The sequence below is a fragment of the Callithrix jacchus genome, chromosome 3, assembly GCF_049354715.1.
Source record: "Callithrix jacchus isolate 240 chromosome 3, calJac240_pri, whole genome shotgun sequence".
NCBI classification, from domain to species: domain Eukaryota; kingdom Metazoa; phylum Chordata; class Mammalia; order Primates; family Cebidae; genus Callithrix; species Callithrix jacchus.
Window position 1 is genome coordinate 179,954,767 of NC_133504.1, and position 19,559 is coordinate 179,974,325.

The following is a 19,559-nucleotide window of genomic DNA, read 5'->3' on the forward strand; positions in this document are numbered from 1 at the left end:
ATGGTTTCAAGGCAGATTTCTTCACTCTCACTTGCTTTCTCAATCCATATTGTCCCTCACTTTCTAACTGTTGTTTAGAACTCTCTAAAAACATTAGAGGGCATGGTGTCTTTGTAACATGTCAGCTTAGCTAAGCAGGAACTCAGTTCCTAGAGTTTCATCTCCATTGAGGTTCCAGGTTGAAGAAGCTATAAGAAAAATGTACACAAGATAAAAAAGACCATAGTGAAGAAGCAGGATGCTCAGTATCTTTCAGTTTGGTGTAGGGAACCAGATACTAGCAGTTCATGCATATGGCGCTCACTGATTTGCCAGCTTATGATCCTGGCACAGGGCAGCACATAGGCTTACAGGTCCTAGACTGCATTGCTGGGTGGGGCAGGACCTGGGCTCGCAGCTCCTGGGCTATGTTCTTATTTTGGGGCAGGTCCTGAGCTTGGAGCTCTTCCAGTTCTCCCTGGATCTCTTCCTTCAGCTTATTCAAGCCCAGGGCCAGGTGAATGTGCATCTACATGTGAAAAGTACCTGCTTTCCCATTATTATTAAGGTTGGAGGCAGTGGGTGAGAGACACAAATGCTTCAGCTTGTTTTTCTGGAATCCAGTATCGCTCATGGTGTGCCCTTGTTCTCCCAACTCAGCTGTCCATCTCCCCTCTCAGCTGCTGTCTTGGGTGACCTATAGTGACTTCAGGCTCAACATCAGACACAGACCATCAGCCCTGCATGACATCCTCACCAGCTCCCATAACAGTGTAAGATCTAATTTCTTTTTTTTTTTAATTTTTTATTGCATTTTAGGTTTTGGGGTACATGTGCAGAACATGCAAGACAGTTGCATAGGTACACACATGGCAGTGTATTTTGCTTCCTTTCTCCCCTTCACCCACATTTGGCATTTCTCCCCAGGCTATCCCTCCCACCTCCCCCTCCCACTGGCCCTCCCCTTTTCCCCCCAATAGACCCCAGTGTTTAGTACTTCCCTCACTGTGTCCATGTGTTCTCATTTTTCATCACCCGCCTATGAGCGAGAATATGCGGTGTTTCATTTTCTGTTCTTGTGTCAGTTTGCTGAGAATGATGTTCTCCAGATTCATCCATGTCCCTACAAACGACACAAACTCATCATTTCTGATTGCTGCATAATATTCCATGGTGTATATGTGCCACATTTTCCCAATCCAGTCTATCATCAATGGGCATTTGGGTTGATTCCAGGTCTTTGCTATTGTAAACAGTGCTGCAATGAACATTCGTGTGCATGTGTCCTTATAGTAGAACGATTTATAGTCTTTTGGATATATACCCAGTAATGGGATTGCTGGGTCAAATGGAATTTCTATTTCTAAGGCCTTGAGGAATCGCCACACTGTCTTGGTTCTGCTTCTCTGATTGAGCCCTAATTGATACTCAGTTATAAAGAGCATCCAATAGAAATACTCTTTATATATACTTCTTGACAAAGAAGAACCAATTCCTTCTGCTTCAGTGCTTGCAGTAGCTGGTCATGCACAACAGTCTTTCAGTCCTTGCCCTTCCTTTCTACTTACACATTATCTCATTTTGTTACTTCATCTCTCCGGATAGTATCCTCTCAGAAAACTTTTACACTGCAGCCCATGACTAGCTCCCTTCCATAAAGTTCAATCCTGGCTTACCAGGATCACACATTAATCTTAGACCAATTAAATCTACAACTATAATAACTTCTCAACATCGTCCTCTATAAACATTTTCAATCCAAGATAAGGTACTGGTGCTATGTTCCCCAAATACCAAGAGAAGCATATTAAGTTCTCTAGTTAGTTTTCTTTGGCAAATTGTCATTTAGTAAATACATCTTCCCCACATGGTAGAGTTTATTTCTCCACTCTCACTGATGTAGAGCAAGCAACATGACTTGTTTTGGCAATGAATTATGGAAAGAAGCAACATCGTGCCGATTCTAGGTGAAGATCTTAAGAGCCACTACATCTTTCAGCTAATTCTTGTATTTTTGCAACCACTATAAAATCATGTCCTGGGCAATTGCTGGTTCCAGAAAAACAAGATACAAGACACAGATGGAAACCCAATCTGCTGCTACAAACAAGCCTGACCAAACCATAGTCTGAACTAGAGCTGCCAAGAAGAGCTCAGCTTGGATCTTCCAAACTGCAACCTGCCTGCAACTTTATGAAAATAAATGTTTATTTTAATAACAATAAGATTAGAAGATTATTTGTTACACAGCATTACTATGGCGATAGTTGACTGGTACACTTTGCTTATACTGTAGTGAGAAGGAAGTATTTGCCTCTAGTAATTCTCCCCAGAGCATTTTCCCAGATATCCAATGTCCTATCAATTCTCAGCACCTTTATATGGAGGTGGATGATGAGCTGATGCTGAGAGAACCAGCTCTGTGATATCTCCTTTACAAGTGCTTAATTGGTGGCTTAGCACACCGTTTTAGAAACTGAGAGAATTTGGGAACTTATTGTTTAGTTTGGGCACTGGAGTCAAAGCTGAGATGACAGAATAAGTCATGGTTACTATTCTCCTTCACACATACAAAATGTGGAACATACCATATAGATAGATAGATAGATAGATAGATAGATAGATAGATAGATCTGCAACCTGACTTCTTTCACTAAAATATAGATTTTAACATTTTTCCATGACACTCAATTTTCTTTTATGTCTTCAATTTTCTCTTCCTTTGAAAAACTATTAGAGAATGAATGAGAATATCAAGTGGAGTAAGAAGAATGGCAGAATTCTGCAATTGGGCCCTTCCCACTTGCACCTGTAGGGGGTTCCCTGGGCATTCCGAGTGCTTATGTGAACTGAGATAACCTCAGTGTTACCCAATTGTAACTGAGATTCTCTCCGTTGCCACAAGCACTCAGAATACCCAGGGAAATATGAGGCCGTGCCATTGTTTTGTGTCTTAACTTGGTTAAGACTAGGTACAAACACATAGTCAATAATAATAAGTTAGTTTATACTGAATTAAGTTGAAATGAAATATACTGAATTTAGCTGAACTGTAAAGAAAACCGAAAAAAGAGATGTAATATTAGCCTGCACTAACTGCAGGGTTTTCCAAAACAAAATATGGCAGATGTTTTTAAAGAAGATTTTTTTTTCACTCTCAATAAATTAGAAAAAGAAAAACTTCCTCCAAATGTTTAGAAGTTTCTCTCTTCATCCCATTCCAAGACTTTAGATCTTTAAAGAAAAAAAGTTTATGACAAATGATTTATTTTGCTAAAAGAATAATTTACATCTCCAAAGGGCATTATAGATGAAACTGCAATATTTCTATATTACCAGAATTTTTACTACTTTTTTCATTCTACCACTACTTCCAAAGAAAAACTCTTGCCTCAAATGTTTTTCAAAATGTCATATCACCCTACCTTTGTCCTTGGTCACTTCCAACCATGCAGAGCTTTTCATGTCAGGATCATCAACATGAAAATGCATGGCTATTCGCAAAAGATGGTTTTCTAAGCCTCCATATTCACCGTAAAGCATCCCAGAATCCTCTAGAGTGAATGTTAATAAGCATGATAGGGCTGGAATTGATGGTCCTGAACTCTTACCTTTCTACACTGATCTTTGGGAACTGTAATGGGAAAAGCACAAAGCTTCCCGCAACAGCTACTATACAATTATGAAGGCGTTAATATTAACTATCAATCAATTATACAAGCTAGACATAATTCCATCATTTAACTCTTATGACCAACCACATTCTATGAAAGAGATTATTAATATCTGAACCATATAGATGAAGAAAGGGAGGGTTTGATGACTTGCCTAAGAGAACGAAGACAGTAACTTACAGGGACAACAATGATATTCTTGCTTCTGACTCCAAAATCGGCACTCTTAAGTTTAATGCCTTAAACCCTATCTCTCTTTGAGAGAGAATAAGAATAATATTAGCTATCATTTATTAAGCCTTACTGATTAAGCCCTAGCTTACTTGTTGCTTATAGATATACTCAATTTGAACTTATTTCCACATTAGCATCCACAAAATGCCACATCATTTTATTAGTCGAAATCAAGTAAAGTCCATCTGTGAGCCCCCAGTGGGCAAAATGGCAGGAAGCCCACTGGATGTCGTTAGGGAGGAGCTCCATCTCCTCTCTACCCTTAAATAAGCACACTATCGAAGTTCCTGGCCCAGAACATTTGGGAATGGGCCCTGTTGTCATTACCTTGTCTATGTTACCTCTAAATTGTACTGCCCGTGGTCTGGCATCTGTGGGATTGCAACTGGCCACACCCTATTCAGAGTAATGCATGTCAACAGTGTCCAGGCCTCTGCTATTTTCCGAAACCCCAAACCTCTTTTTTCTTCCAAGGTAGATAAATACCCAGCATATATGCCAGTGTTTAGGACTCAATCTTCTAGGGTTAGTGCTGAAGAACTAACATCTTCTACCATGAAGACCCGAAAAAGCTACTTCAGAAATTTTAACACATGAAGGAAATCTTCCAACAACCATAAAAAGAAAAAGAAAAAATATATATGTGTGTGTGTGTGTGTGCGTGTGTGTGTGTGTGTGTGTAAAGGAACTACAGTATGCCAGACACTTTGCCATATCCTGCTCTACTTCGCCTACAAAACTGCAAGGTAGAGATTATTGTAATTGGTATTTAAGATGAGTAAACAAAAGATTAGAGAAGTTTTTTAAAAAGTCCCCAAATCGTACAGCTATTTCACTCTTTGCAGACAGCCTGAGGAAAACTTTGTAGTTTATATTAATAATAATTACCATTTCTTGGGCTCTTAGTCTGCACCAAGGTAGTATACTAAGCACTTTATATCCATTAGTTTCCATAACAATTCTATAACTTTTTTCATTATCTCCACCTAAGAATGAGAACCACTGGAGCTCAGAGAAGCTAAGTCCTTTGCCCAGGACCACAGGCCTTGTAATGAGGGAGTCTGGATGCCAACCTCTGTGTTAGAATTAAAAGTTGGATTCTTAAGCACTGCACAGCACAGTCTCCCCTCAAGGCTTTCAAGTGGAAGTGTGGCCCCAAAAGTACTAGAGAGATAGGTGGATAGAGCAGGCAGGGAGAAAAATGAAAAATACCAGCTAGTATTCCTGGTGTTTCTCTGCACCTTACCTCTGGAGCCCAGGGTACTCATTTTACAGGAATGAGTCACAGGACAAAAGAGCTGAGGCCTTGCTTGCTTTGTTTTGCAAACCACACACTGTAGAATGAGAACAATTATTAGTCATCTGCAGGCCTTGTGATGCTGGCAGCTTAGTCATTGAATAACTATTATAGATCACACATTCCTAATCCTTTGGATAGAGTCTCAAGCCACCTACACAATCCTTAAGCAACTTCTCAAAGTCCCTTGAGCTGGGGGTGGCTGCAGACACACTCTCCAGAAGCTATGCGTTCTTCCTACTGAAAGATGGACACCTTGTGGCCAGTAGCATAATGAGAAGTCATTCAGCAGAATGAGCAGGCATCGCTCTCATGCTTTCAGTGACCCACACACTCTTCAAATTATCCTTCCAGGAAGACTAGATACTCCAAGCAGTTTTAAGTCTTCCTTGGGGCACAGGAGTTTCATGTCAACTACGTTTGGTTTACATTTGTGTGACATGCTATCTCATGTGAATGAGATAGGAAAAGACAATACAGCAGGCATATGAGTGGGTAAAAGCACCGAATTCTAATAAAAATTATATGAACACACGTGCCACTATTGCCGGGTTTTGGGGTGCAGGGGAGTGCTTAGCTCCCCTGAGAGGATGTTTCTCCAGACTCCTTGTCTCCCACTCACCCAAGAATGGGAGAAGGGACCACCCCAGGTGTGGTACACTGGTAGATACCAGACCCCAAAACGTTTTGCAGAAGAGTGATTTATTTAGGCAGAGAAAGTGAAAAAGATAAGAGAGAAAAAGGCTTCCACGAAGAGTGTGGAAGGGGACCCAAGTATGGAATCCAGGAGAGGAAAAGCAGCTTCCACGAGAGTGGAAGGGGACCCCAGAAGGGGAAGTCCACCCGGAAGAGGGAGACCTGGACTTCTAACCTGGTAGGAATTCCCCCCTTCTCCAAGCCCCCTAGCCAATGAAAGGAATTCCTTTAACCTTCCACTGGAGTGACTGACTTTTCATTTTTTTTTTTTCCCACGCCAGCGAAAATTAAAACACAAACCGCTAAATCACCCGGATGGAGAGGCATGGGAGGGAGGCATGGCGCTGGGAAGTTCTTTCCCTTAAAACTACGCCCCCTGTGGACCCGGTAAGAGAACACATTCCCTCACCACTTAATACCTTAATGAAAAATAAGAGTTACAGCAATCTGACCAACTATTTATTTTGTTTCCTATTTTGAATTCTAAGTGTGGAGCTACTGAGATGACTAAAACAGCTGCTGTCCTCAAAGAACTCAAGGCTTAGTGGGAAGACAGAAACAACATTAATACAGTAAAACTAAAGAGGTTAGCATGAAAGCTCAGAGGAGCAACATCCAAACCAAATGGAGTAGAAAGGGTAGGCAGAGGATAAGAAAGATTTCCTTGCGGCAATGAGAGCAAAGCTGAGCATTTTTTAACCTGTCCAAAGCAGCAACTACTAATGCAGTGCCCTGGCAATCCAGATGAGGTGGCACCATGATTGAGGATTTCATTCATATGTATTATAGCAGTAAAGATGCTTTGAACTTTAAATAACAGAAAGCTTGATATAGACTCATTTAAACAATGAGGGATAACTCTGTCACATAACAAGACGTGCAAGGAGGCTTCAGACTTAATTTATCAACACAAAGACATCATTTGGAACTTGTTTTCTTTTTCTCATTATTCTACTCCAAAATCCTCGAGCTCTTCTAAATCACAAGGTTGCTGCTGCAGTTCCAGGCACCATGTGCAGTCACAAAAACATTCGGCAAAAGCAGGTATCTTTTTCATGTAACAATTTTTATGAACAAGTAAAGTATTCCCAAAAGCTACCCAGAAGATATAAGGTTCCCCTCATATCTTATTGGTCATAAGTGGGATACTTTAATTGGATTAGTAAGAACTGAATAGAGGGAGGCTGTAATCTCCCCAAGAAAGGCTTGGAAAGTTTGAAGAGGGAGGAATATTTGTTGAGTAAGTAGCTAAATTTTTTGGTACACTGGGAGTAGGATATGTGAGAAAACAAACCTATCAAACATGGTGCAAACCAAACTCTTCCCATGGGAATTCTGATGGAACGCTGTCTCTGAATTGATTGATTTATTTGAGCGAGTATGTTGACTCCTGTAAATGGGGCTGTATCAAATGCTAAGCATTCCAGCTCTAAGCAGACAGAGCCGAAAGACTGGCCTTGGTACCATAGAACTTTTATATTAGAAATGACTCAGAAGTGATTTTAGAGATCTAGAAACTGCTCTGCCATTTACTCGATCCATGCTTTGTCCTGGCCTTTGCTGCCTGCTCTGTAAAGTGCTTTGCCCATCTGCAGCTTTGGGCCAAGAACCCATGTTTTTCTGAGGGTCCTTCCAGCTCTGAAAGTCATGTTTCTTTACTTTGATAAAGAAACGCGAGGCAAGTTCTTAACATTCCTCATCACCAACACTTTATGAGACTTCATATTGGTTTTAGAGATCTCACTAGAATGAAGATTCTTGAGTCAGCCTAGCAGATAACCAGACAACTTGTTGCTACTCTAAAACAAAACACTTGAGTTGGTTTTACGGCAAAAGAACTAAAAAGTACATGTGACCTTTCATTTGGTAGCAGCATCCTAGAAATTCATCTTACAGAAAATCTTTAAGCACAAAGATTTTTATCAAAATGTTATTGATCAGGTGTGAAAAGTACAAAACAACTAAATATCCAACTCTAAACACTTGTTTATATTAAGTGTCGTAGAGTTCTAAAGATCTTATAGCATGTAAAAAAAAGTTATATCTTACAATAGTAAGTGAAAAGTGGTACTAGTTTTATTTACAATATAATGATAATTATGTAAACCAAACAAAGCAAGCATTTAGAAGCAAAGGAAAAAAGGATGTAAAGAAAAGAAACCAAATGGTGCATAGTAGCTGCACTGAGAAATAACTCAAAGGTCATTTTTTTTCTTTCTATTTTTCTTTTGACACTTCCCAAAATGTTTATAATGAGTATGCATTGGTTTTATAATGGAGAAACACAACAAAAATCACTGATGGCTTATTTGATTGATTATCTTTATTAACTCAGTCTTACCTATAATTAATCTATATTACAGTTGTTGACAGGAAAAATCCAGGTGTTTAAGAATGAATTTCATTGGCATAGCTTGGTATTTCAAACTTTGCTTCATCGTATCAAGCTTACCTTCCAATCCAAGCTTCTCTCTCATAATGGTTCAAATGACAATGCGCAAAGGTCTTTGCAGAACCTGCTCTAGCCCTCCTGTCTCCACACCACCACACCCTGCTTTTATTATACCAATAATTTTTCCCAAGGTGCCCTTTCTTCTTTATTCGACTCCTCTCTAGAGGCCAATATCAGAAAGCTCAGCTAAAACACTGAATACCTTCCTGAATGATCTTGGGCAAATTATTTCACTTTTTAGAGTTTCCATTTCTACATTTCTAGAGAATGGAAATAATTTTTAATTTTCTTTTTCTCATTACTATTACACAAAAGTTACTGTACCTGGCACATAGTAGGAACACACACAAAAAAAGAAAGGACAGCTGTTTGTTTTTCCTCTGAATCCCTCTATCCCTAACTTACAGCTGTCTCAGTGTCTGACACCACAGAAATAACGTTTCAAAAAACTCATGTTTATTGGATTTAAAAAACACCATTAGTGTTGCTACCAGACCCTGACAGATAAGGACCCGTGTCTGTGTGATTTTAGATGACTTATCTACATAAGAAAGTAGTCTAAAAGAGAGCTTCCTTCCTACATAGAGAAAGAGCTTTATTGACTTTGATCAGAAACGGGCTTTGGAAAACCACCTGCAGGCATCTCTGTAAGTATTCACCCACAAAGCAAAGAATATCAGAAAATAAGATGGAAAATTTTCTCATCGTTTTCCTCCCCACCCCCACACAAGGTCCCTATCTCAAAAGGAGGATTTGGTTGTGTTTTCAAATGGACTTTTGCACTTTTTCAAATATCAGCTAGATAGCAAAGCATCCCCACAGCTGAATAAGCACCATTAGGATGAAAGCTGTATCCTGGGGGCAGCATAAACTGTGATCCAGCTGCCCCTCCAGCTTGTGCAATGTCTCTTGTTTGATGAGAACAGGGAGGGAGTGGAGTGTCCTGTAGCCTACATCATGCAGGGTTAGCAGCCTCAAAGTTCATTTTGAAAGAAGAGCCATGATGCTTGGAGATGTTACTGAATTTCAACTTCCCCACTCAGAAATGCCATTGTTATAGAGTGGTGAAGGTGCTTCCATTCAGCTCTTCTAGAGAAACCAACCCTATTCACAGGCAAGCAAAGTAAACCTCTTTCTTCAATCTGCAAATATTTGAAGCAGCCCTTTAGCATAATCACTCTTAAACAAATAAAAATAGAATACTGTACAAGCCATATCATCTTGTTGGTAGCTGGTTCTGAGGGAAGAGTATTTAAGGGGACAGTGAATTCAGGAGAGAGTAGTTTCAGCATAACAGCAGTGGAACTTCTTTTGGTTCTGCAAAAAGAAATGTGCTTGAGAAATGTTCTTCCAAATCCATTAACTTATTCATTCATCTGTTCGTTCAACAAACATTCAAGGATGAACTACTTATCATTTGCCTTTTTATTTATTCATTCAATAAACATTTACTGAGCACAGGATGGATATACCATGCACTTTCCTGTGTGTTATGAAGAATATAAACAGTTAACACTTACATTGTTGAATGATTATAATGTGCCAGGAATTGTCTAAGATCACACAACTGGTTAGCAGTACAGCCCAGAATGTATCCAGGAGCCTGACCCCAGACCCCATGTCTTTAACCTTCTGCTATGTTGCCTCTCAAAGATGCAAAATACCCAGATGTTAAGATGCAAGTCCAGGCCTCAAGGAGCTTACACTTTAGGAGGGTTAAGTGCCTTAAGAGAAGTTCAGGAAAAAGTATCAGGGACATTTGGAGAAAGAAGAAATGATTTCTTCTATGCTGAGAAAGAAACTCCTTGGAAATGGTAGGATTTGAGATGACTCATGATGGACAAGTCGCACTGAACAAGCATCGATGGGCACAAAAGGCATTCTAAGCTAAGACAAGTGCATCAGTAACCCACAAATGAAAGAAATCAGAAGTTGTGAAAGAGAACAACTAGTTTAGTTTGACTGGAGCATTAACATATATGAAGAGCGATCATGAGGCGAATGCTGGACCAGGAAGTTGAGACAAGTGTGCATGTGACACTAATTTTTTCTGAGCACCTTCACAGGTAACATTTATTCTGCTAAAATACATCCTGCAAGCAGGTGCTGACACTCAATGAAGGTGTTTGCCTCATAAGAATGAGTGATCAAGCATTACTCTAAAATGCCCATTTAAAATTCTCCATCTTTAATACGGGCTAACAGATTCAAGCAACACAGTTGTTCCGGAGTCTAAGTCCTTCTATTCATCTTGAGAAACCATTAAGATAATTACAGCTCTGTAATTCTGGATAAAAAATTTGAGAAAGGGCTCTTCTTTCAGGAAAGATTTTCCTATAAGGTTTGACAAAGAAGTGCCTATTGGGTTCATTTCTAGAGCAGAGAAGAAAAATAGTGCTGTATTTACAATGGGTCTCCAGTCCACTGTATTCTTGCTTTGTGCCCATGGGGCAACAGTCTGAGACTGATTTGAGCATCCTGGATCCTCTGTGTTGGGGAGGAAAATCACTTTATGCATCACCATACATGAGAGAGCTAGCCTTTGAGTTAGCACAACATGCATCAGTCCCAAATAGGTGCTATGTTTTTCAGTCTGTGCTTCCACTTTAAGAGAGAGAAGGGACTTTAGACGGGAAGAGGGTGCACACCCAGTTATATGATCAATAATTGATGCTCAGGCTGTGTAACAGAAGAGTAAGAAGTGGGAATGGAGATGGCAAAAGATATGTTAATGTGTTTAAGATATGTTCATATGCAAAGAAAGACACTGTGACTCCCAAGGAAAGAATTTAAGCAAATAGGTAGACTGAAATCCACATAAGTTATATACTAGGCACTGTGATAATTACATGTGTGATGTTCTCTAATTCTTACAAAATCTCTACAGTATTATCTGCATTGCGATTCTCATTTTTCAGCTAAAAATCTCTATTATTCAGGGGTGTCAGAAAGACTGAGAAACTCGCTTGAGGTTTTACAGCTAACAAGTGATGGGTTGGAACTCAAACCCATATCAGCCTAACATTATCTTTTAGCTCCCCAGGCCACACCTTCACTATACTATGCCTTATGCTATTTTTTTTTTTTTGTTATTTATCATAGGGAACAGATATGGAGAAAATACAGGGAACAAATACAGCCCAACATAAATTCACTCAGTCACACTTCACTGAATATTTGGGCAGAAATATGTCCACTCTCAGATCTCAAATTCCCCTCCCAAAAAACTGAGTAGTACAAATGATCCCATTATACTGCTACTGGTGTAGTTCTCCAAGATCTCTAAGACTCTGTTGGATAAATACAGACCCCTCGGTAGCTTGTGACAATCTGAGAGTGCACTGGAATAAATAGAAACCACTCCACAAGGCATTCATGCACCTTCATGATCCAGCTCCTCTCATCTCTCCTCCATCACCTTCCACCCATTCAAACTCACATTCACTCTTCCACTCCACCAAACCACTTGCTAGTCTCCAAAGGGAGGGTCACATCTCTCAGGTTTTATTTATCTTATTCCCTGCACTTGGAAAAAAAACTAGGTAGCTGACCTTCCTGTAAGCTGCTATTCTTAAACATATTTCAATATCTAGTTGGCATCAGTGAAGAGAAAATACTTTTCCATTCACTTAAATGTTAAGTACATACATTCTTTCTTAGGTCAGTAAATAATGTATCAATTTCTATGTCACTTTCTTCTTTAAGCTTCATTGAAACAAACCACTCCTATAAGTCTATCAATGACCGAGGAGAATCTACTCAACATTACAGGGTTGATGGAGGAGGGCATTTATGTCGCATGAAACATTACATACCATAGAAAATAGCGCCATTCCACAAGTCTCTCCCTAAAGGCATCTTTTCTGAGCCAGAGTAATGCTGGGCCTTCTCCCAACACTTCCCCAGCTCCTGTTCTCACTACAGCAGCCCTCTTGGCTCTGTCTCTGCCTCTGCAATTCAGATGAATGAACTCTGTCTGTTCTTCTACCCCAAATGTGCTTACCTCCCATTTCTTAATACTGTTTCAAAGGTCAAAAGCTACACAGCATATTAAAAATGAAAAATGTGTTTATGACTAGTAAATAGAACTAATTGTACCATACTAAATTCAAAATAAGGATTCTGTTATACTCAACAAATAAGAGGGAAAACAAGGTGCATTCCTCCAAGCACAATAGGAACCAGAAGTAGAACCCTAGGCCAACCAGAACCTCATTCTAGTTTGCTGTAGAGATATTTTGTGCCCCTCACAGAGTAGAACCTCAGTTAACTCCCAGCTAGCATGTATTTTTATCCAGACCTGCACCTGGCAAACTCCTTCTCTCAACACAAGATTTAGCAGAATGAGGCACCACCTCTCTGTGGAGCCCATCCTGACTCCATCCAGTTCCTAACCAAGCCTCCCTTCAGTGTTCTCCAGTTTTCATGTGGACTTCAGCATGTCAGAAGGAAAATGTCTGCTGAATTAAATGTAGAGGAGTTTAACTGAGCAAGGAATGATTCCCGAATCAGGCAGCCTTCCAAGCAGGAGTAGGCTCAGAGACTCCAGTGCAGCCACGTGGTGGAAGATTTATGGACAGAAAAAGGAAAGTGACTGCAGAAAAAGGAAGTAAGTTTCAGAAACAGCTGGATTGGTTGCAGCTCAGCGTTTGCTTATTTGAACACAAACACAGTTGCAACCATTGGCTACATTTGGTTGGCCAAAACTCGGTGATTGGCACAAGTGTAGGCTACCATTTGTTTACACTGTCGCTTGTTATAGCTCACAATGTACAGAGAAAACCTTAGGCTGAACTTAAAATACATAAGGAGGCAGCTTTAGGCTGAACTTGATTTAATAAGTACTATGATTATATTATGACATCTACCAATATGAGGCATTTATCAATTTATCTGTCTCTCTCCTTCCACTAGCCTGTCAGTTCCTCAGAAAAAGATTTTGTCTAATCTGTCTCTGACCTTGCATAGTCCCAGACTGAAGTCGTGTGTGTGTGTGTGTGTGTATGTATGTGTGTGTGTGTGTGTAAGCGTGTGTGTGTGCATGTGTGTGTTTCTCAAGATCTTGATTGTAGGTCAAGCTGACAGTAAAATTGATGCTGAAGGCAAAGCTTACCCAGTATTCCTCATTTTCAACTCAGGAAAAGGAATCTGGTCTTGACCCAGTCCTGAGTACAGAATTCTCTGTATGTAGAAGGAGTATGAAGGCAAAGTAACAGGAGGTGATTTGTAAGGGAAAATAAAGCACATGGCAAGTTAGATTCCCCAAGGTTCTTAAACTGGTAGTTAATTGAATCCAGTGTTCCAAGACCTTAATTTCAAACAAGGTCTTTGGGAGAAACAGTCAGTTGCTCTCCCTCAGGCAAAATGAAAGCCATTTTCCTTAACTCGGAGATGTAACAAAGCTCCTGACTTCTTTTTCCTTAATCCTTGTGTACCCTGGCTGAAGCCTCACCCTGGGGGGCTTTGGAAGGCAGTTTCTGAGCCTCACTTCTTCCCACCTACCCCACATCCTAGATTATCTGCAAACCCCAATAGGTATTTTTAAATTCAAGGCTCCCTGAATAAAAATGCCAGACTTGCCAGGAGTGAGTCCTCACCAACCTGACCCAGGCCATGTGGGGTCTTGATTTGAAGCCAGGGTCTAGGATAAATCTTTCCATCTCTCATTGCAATTTGCTGTGTCCTTATTAGTGGCTCTATATTCCCTTTTGCACTAAAGTAACCTCATTCATTCATTCATTCAAAAGTAAATGTTTACTGAAGGTTCGCTACATGTTAAATCTGAAGAAACATAATAATAATGTAGAATGAAGAAACAGAATAATAATGTACAATGACACGTATTGAATTTATCATGCACTGTAACAAAAATTAGATAAAGAGAAAATATCTGGATTCTTCTCTATTTTATTTATTTGTCACTAAAAGCCTATGGAATAGGTACTGTAGCACTGTTATGTTACAGATGAGGAAATGAGGGAAAGAGAGGGAATAACTTTCTGAATCAGAATTATTTTGTCTGCTAGTAACAGAAAAATCAGCTCAGGATGGCTTGAACAATGAGAGAGATGCATTATCAGACACAACAGGAAGAACAGAGGGAGACAGCTTCAGTACTGATGAATTCAGTGACTTCACACCTGGGTTATTTTCAGCCTTTCAACCTGCCAGCCCCAGAGAGTCACCATAGTCTTCAAGCTGGGTCAGCAGAGCTGCAACAGGACTACAGAAGTTTCAAGAGCTTCATCAAGACATTAGAAATCCAAAGGGAGAGACCAAGGGCACATATTTTCTTCGTGCCCGCATTAGTTTCCTAGGGCTGCCGTAACAAAGTGCCATAAACTGGACACACTGGATAACCTAAAGCAACAGAAGTTTATTTGCTCATGGTTCTGGAAGCTGAAAGTCTGAAATCAAGGTGTCAGTGGGGCCAGGCTCTCTCTGATACCTCTAGAGAAGAATATTCCTTGCCTTTTCTTAGCCTCTGGAGGTCACCAGCAATCCTTGATGTTTCTTACATTGTAAACACATCTCTCCAATCTCTTTCCAGTTGCTTTATCTCTGCATGTATGTCCTTCTGTCTCTTCTCTCATTACAAGGATATTAGTCATAATGGATTTAGGCTACACCTTACTCTGGTGTAACCTTACCCTAACTCAATTACATCTGTAAAGGCCTTATTTTCAAATGAGGTCATATTCACAGGTACGGGGGGGGGATGGGGGTGGGGGGGATTGAACATATTTTGGGGGAGGACAAAATTCCACTTACAGCAATGTCTTATTTCAAGAGCTGGAAACCCTTTCCTGAAAGTCCCCTAGCCAACTTCTTAGATCTTATTGGCCAAAATTACATCACATGCCCAAACCTAAGCTAATCACTGCCCAGGGGAATGCAGAACACCAGGATCCCAAATCAGGACCCACCCTAGGGCCTGGAAAATGTACACCATCCCTCCCAAAGTAGCACATGGCAAGGAGAGAACAGATACAAGAACATGTTTGAGGAAGAAGGTAGAGGGGAGAACTGATGTTTCTAGGAAAGCAACCAAGTATCTGCTACACTTACCCATAATTCCATGTGTCTGGCTCCAGAGCCTGAGGTCTGTGACCTCACAAACCCCCATTTCAAGATTCACTATGGCACCGTACTGTAAGGCTGGTTGCCTTGCTGGGAGTCAAATTCATCACTCTCTGCACCTGATAACTGCATCATCACCCAAGCTCATTATCTGGCTTCCCCACATAGCTTCCCTGCACCCGCCTCTGCATACCATGCCCAATCCCACACTCAGCACTAAATTATGCAACCAACCTCCAGCCCACTGTTAAAGAATCCTGCAGAGAAATTTTTTAAAGAAGCCCCACCATACCCTGCCCACCAACAGCCTGCCCCATACACCCCAGCAGGCCCACATACCCAAGGTCCCTATCGCCTACCAATGGCAGTTAGTTTCATGTACTTCCTCCTTTAACTCCATGTACTTCCTGCTCCTCAACAGCCAATAGAAATACCTTCTCTTTGTTTCCCCAGTAGTCAATCAAGGCCCACTTATCCAAGGTCCCGCCCGCCTACCAATGGCAGCTAATTTCCTGTACTTCCTACTTTAACTCCATGTACTTCCTGCTCCTCAACAGCCAATAGAAATGCCTTCTCTTTGTTTCCCCAGTAGTCAATCAAGGCCCACTTATCCAAGGTCCCACCCGCCTACCAATGACAGCTAGTTTTATGTACTTCCTACCTTAACTCCATGTACTTCCTGCTCCTCAACAGCCAACAGAAATGCCTTCTCTTTGTTTCCCCAGTAGCTAATCAATTGCCTGCCCTCCCCATAAAACCCCACACCCTGAACAGCCAGGCGTGACTTCTCTGGCCCCCGCCTTGGACCACTGAAGCTTGCCCGGGAGCTGAATAAATTAGCTTCTCACTTTCTTATACTTGCCTCAGTTTCCTCGTTTTACCTAGGCAATAAATCTTACACATACCTCATGCTCTACAAAGCACTATGCTGTGGGCTTTGTAGGCGCCTTCTCGTTTAATCTACGGGTATATATCATTATCACCACTATTATAGAGATGGTAAAATCATAGACATGAAGGCCAGGGTTGCACAGCTCTTGCAGGTAGATGCTTAGAAATGCAAGAGACTACAACACCAGGCTGTGAGAAATACAATGTAAATGTTTACTGTATGCGGAACCTGGCTCTTCCCTTCAAGAAAAATCTTTTATTTATTATAAGGGAACATTTGAATTCTGGTTTATGTAAAGCATTTGTTTCTCTTATCCCACAATCGTAACTAAAAAACCCTACTTTGCCCATCTAAGTGAAATTTTCTTCTTTTAACCAGTAGAAATTAATGTTCAAGGCGAGGGCCTTTGCTCCTCTTGGGTTGCTTGAGCCTGAAAGAATGCTTCTCTCTCAGAGATGAACAGCTGGTTATTTGTTGTGGGGAAGGGCTGTCATGTAATCCATTTCCCAGTTTTTTACAATGAGAGCTTTGGTGTGGAAAGCTGTATGTTCCATGACCAAGGAGGTGACAGGAAGTATGGTAAGAGGCACAGCCTAGAATGGAACATTCAGGCATTTCTTTTGTCATGTGAGCAAGAAGAAAAAGCACTGGTCTTAGAGTCAGACTGAATTCTTTCTTATTCAGAAATTAAAAAGCCTGGCTCATGAATTTGGGCAATTTGCTTCCCTCATCAGGGCTCAGTTTTCTCATATATGAAACAAAGTGGTTAAATTAGATAATGTTTAAGTTTTCTTCAACGATGACACACAAAGTTGGGAAATATTGTCTTCTGGGTTTACTGTGAGCATGTCAACTCCACTTCACTCTCTGCCCTTCCCTCTCTGCCCTTCTTATTCTGTACATTTGATATTTTATGGTTCTGAGTGGTGACTGTGAAGTAGAGGATAATGAGTTAAAATTATGCTTCCACTGAGAAATTTGGTTTAAAACTGCTTTCATGGTCACTGTCTTGCTTCTTTCTTACAACAGTCCTGTGAGGGTATTAATTTTCTCATTTCTAAACATCAAGAAATTGGAAAATGTTGGAGCTTACCCAAAGTTACTCAGCTAATGAGTGACAAATTCAGACCTGAAGTCAGGTGTTTGGCTTGCAGTTAGTACCCTACTGTTTAATAACTCAGCATACAGGACCCCACAGCACACCAGTCTCCCCTACTTCACCAGTGCTCGGAGGGCCCTGACTTAATGTTTATTCAAAGGAAATAAAAGGATGTAGATTAATGGTTTACTTGGAACACATCTATCTTTGTTGTTTTATAATTAAGCTATCACTTATCCTCAAGAAATCTGTTATAAGGAAAAACCATCTAAAAAACAAAGTTGTCCCACAGACAGTGCAGTTCATCATAGGCAATATTTAAGCATAGGATAAATAAACTCCTGATGGTACTGAAGGAATCAGACTTTGGATAAGAATTAACCTTCAGTCTCCAGTGAGCTGTTATTTGCACTAAGACAATTTAAGCTTGTGTGGAGAGTATTTTTTTCCTGACAGGAATAAATAAATCCATATAACAGCAATGATAAATTGGAATTTGAAATTATAGACACAACACCATTTAAATTAGCACCCAAAAAACTAAAATTCTTGGGTATGAAACTAACAAAATCTGCATGAGATATATATAAAGAAAACTATAAAATTCTGACAGAAGGAATCATAGATATAAGTAATTAGAAAGATAATCTATGGTCATGGATAGAAGGACTCAATATTGTTCAGATGTCAATTCTTCACAACTTGGTCAACCAATTCAACACAGTCCTAATTAAAATTCCAGCAAATTATTTTGTGGATATTGAGAAACTGATTCTAAACTATGTGGAAAAGATTCAGAATAGCCCACAATATACTGAAGAAGAGCAAAGTCAGAGGACTGGCACTGCCCAACTTTAAGACTTACTTTATAAAGTTACAGCAATCAAGACATTATCATTTTGGGAAAAGAACTGACAAACAGGTGAATGAAACAGAATAGATAGCCCAGAAATAGACCCAAACAAATATAGTCAACTGATCTCTGACAAAAGAGCAACGGCAATTCAATGAAAAAAAAAAAAAAGGTAATCTTTTCAACAAATGGTGCTAAAACAAGTGGACATCTACATGTAAAAATAAAAATATAAATCACAGAAATTAACTCTAAATGAGTCATAGATCTAAAGAAAGTACAAAACTAAGAAGATAACAAAGAAAAATATTGAGGTGACCTCGAGTTTGGTGCTGACTTTTTAGATACAACATGAGCAGCACAATCTATAAAAGAAAAAAATGAACAAATTGAACTTAATTAAAATTTAAAACTTCTGCTTTGCAAAAGATATTATTAAGAGAAAGGAAATATGAGCCACAAACTGAGAGAAAATATTTACAGAACACACATCTGATAAATGCCTTTTAGCCAAAAATATATAAAGAACCCTTAAACCTTAAGAATGAGAAAACAAACTACCCATTTTTTTTTTTTGAGATAGAGTCTCGCTCTGTCACCCAGGCTGGAGTGCAGCAGCACTATTTTGGCTCACTGCAACCTCCACCTCCTGGGTTCAAGCAACTCTCTGCCTCAGCCTCCAGAGTAGCTGGGATTACAAGGGGCCTGCCACCATGCCCAGTTAATTTTTGAATTTTTTAGTAGAGACGGGTTTTCACCATCTTGGCCAGGCTGGTCTTGAACTCCTAACCTCGTGATCCACCCACCTCAGCCTCCCAAAGTGCTGGGATTACAGGCATTAGCCACCACGCCCAGCACAAACTGCCCAATGTAAAGAATGGGTAAAAGATCTGAACAGACACATCGCCAGATAATATGTACAAATAACAAATAAGCATATGTTTAGTAAGCATATTAGGGAATTACAAATTAAAACACTAGAAGCAACCATATAAGATCCTATTATACATTTATATGAACAGCTATAATTTAAAATACCAAATGCAGTTAAGAATGTGGAGTAATATAAACTTATTTATTGCTATTTATTGCTGGTGGAAATGCAAAATGGTATAGACACTTTGGAAGACAATTTGGCAGCTTTTTACCAAACTAGAGATATTCTTTTACTATATAATCCAGAATTAATGTTTCCTGGGTATTTACCCAAATGATCTGAAAGCTTATGTCCACACAAAACCTTGTACATGAATGTGTATAGCAGCTTTATTTATAATTACCAAAAACTAAAGCATGCAAGTTG

At 39.9% G+C, this 19,559-nt stretch overlaps 1 long non-coding RNA gene across 1 annotated transcript in view; it reads right to left on the reverse strand.

Moving 5' to 3' along the window:
* Positions 1 to 974: 974 nt before the first annotated feature.
* LOC118152347 (uncharacterized) overlaps positions 975 to 19,559 on the reverse strand; it is a 28,156-nt gene continuing 9,571 nt past the window's right edge. The window contains exons 3-4 of the long non-coding RNA XR_013533197.1: positions 5,134 to 5,221; positions 975 to 1,102 (exon numbers count right to left, since the gene is read on the reverse strand). This is a non-coding gene — a long non-coding RNA (uncharacterized LOC118152347). The remainder of the gene's footprint in view (positions 1,103 to 5,133; positions 5,222 to 19,559) is intronic.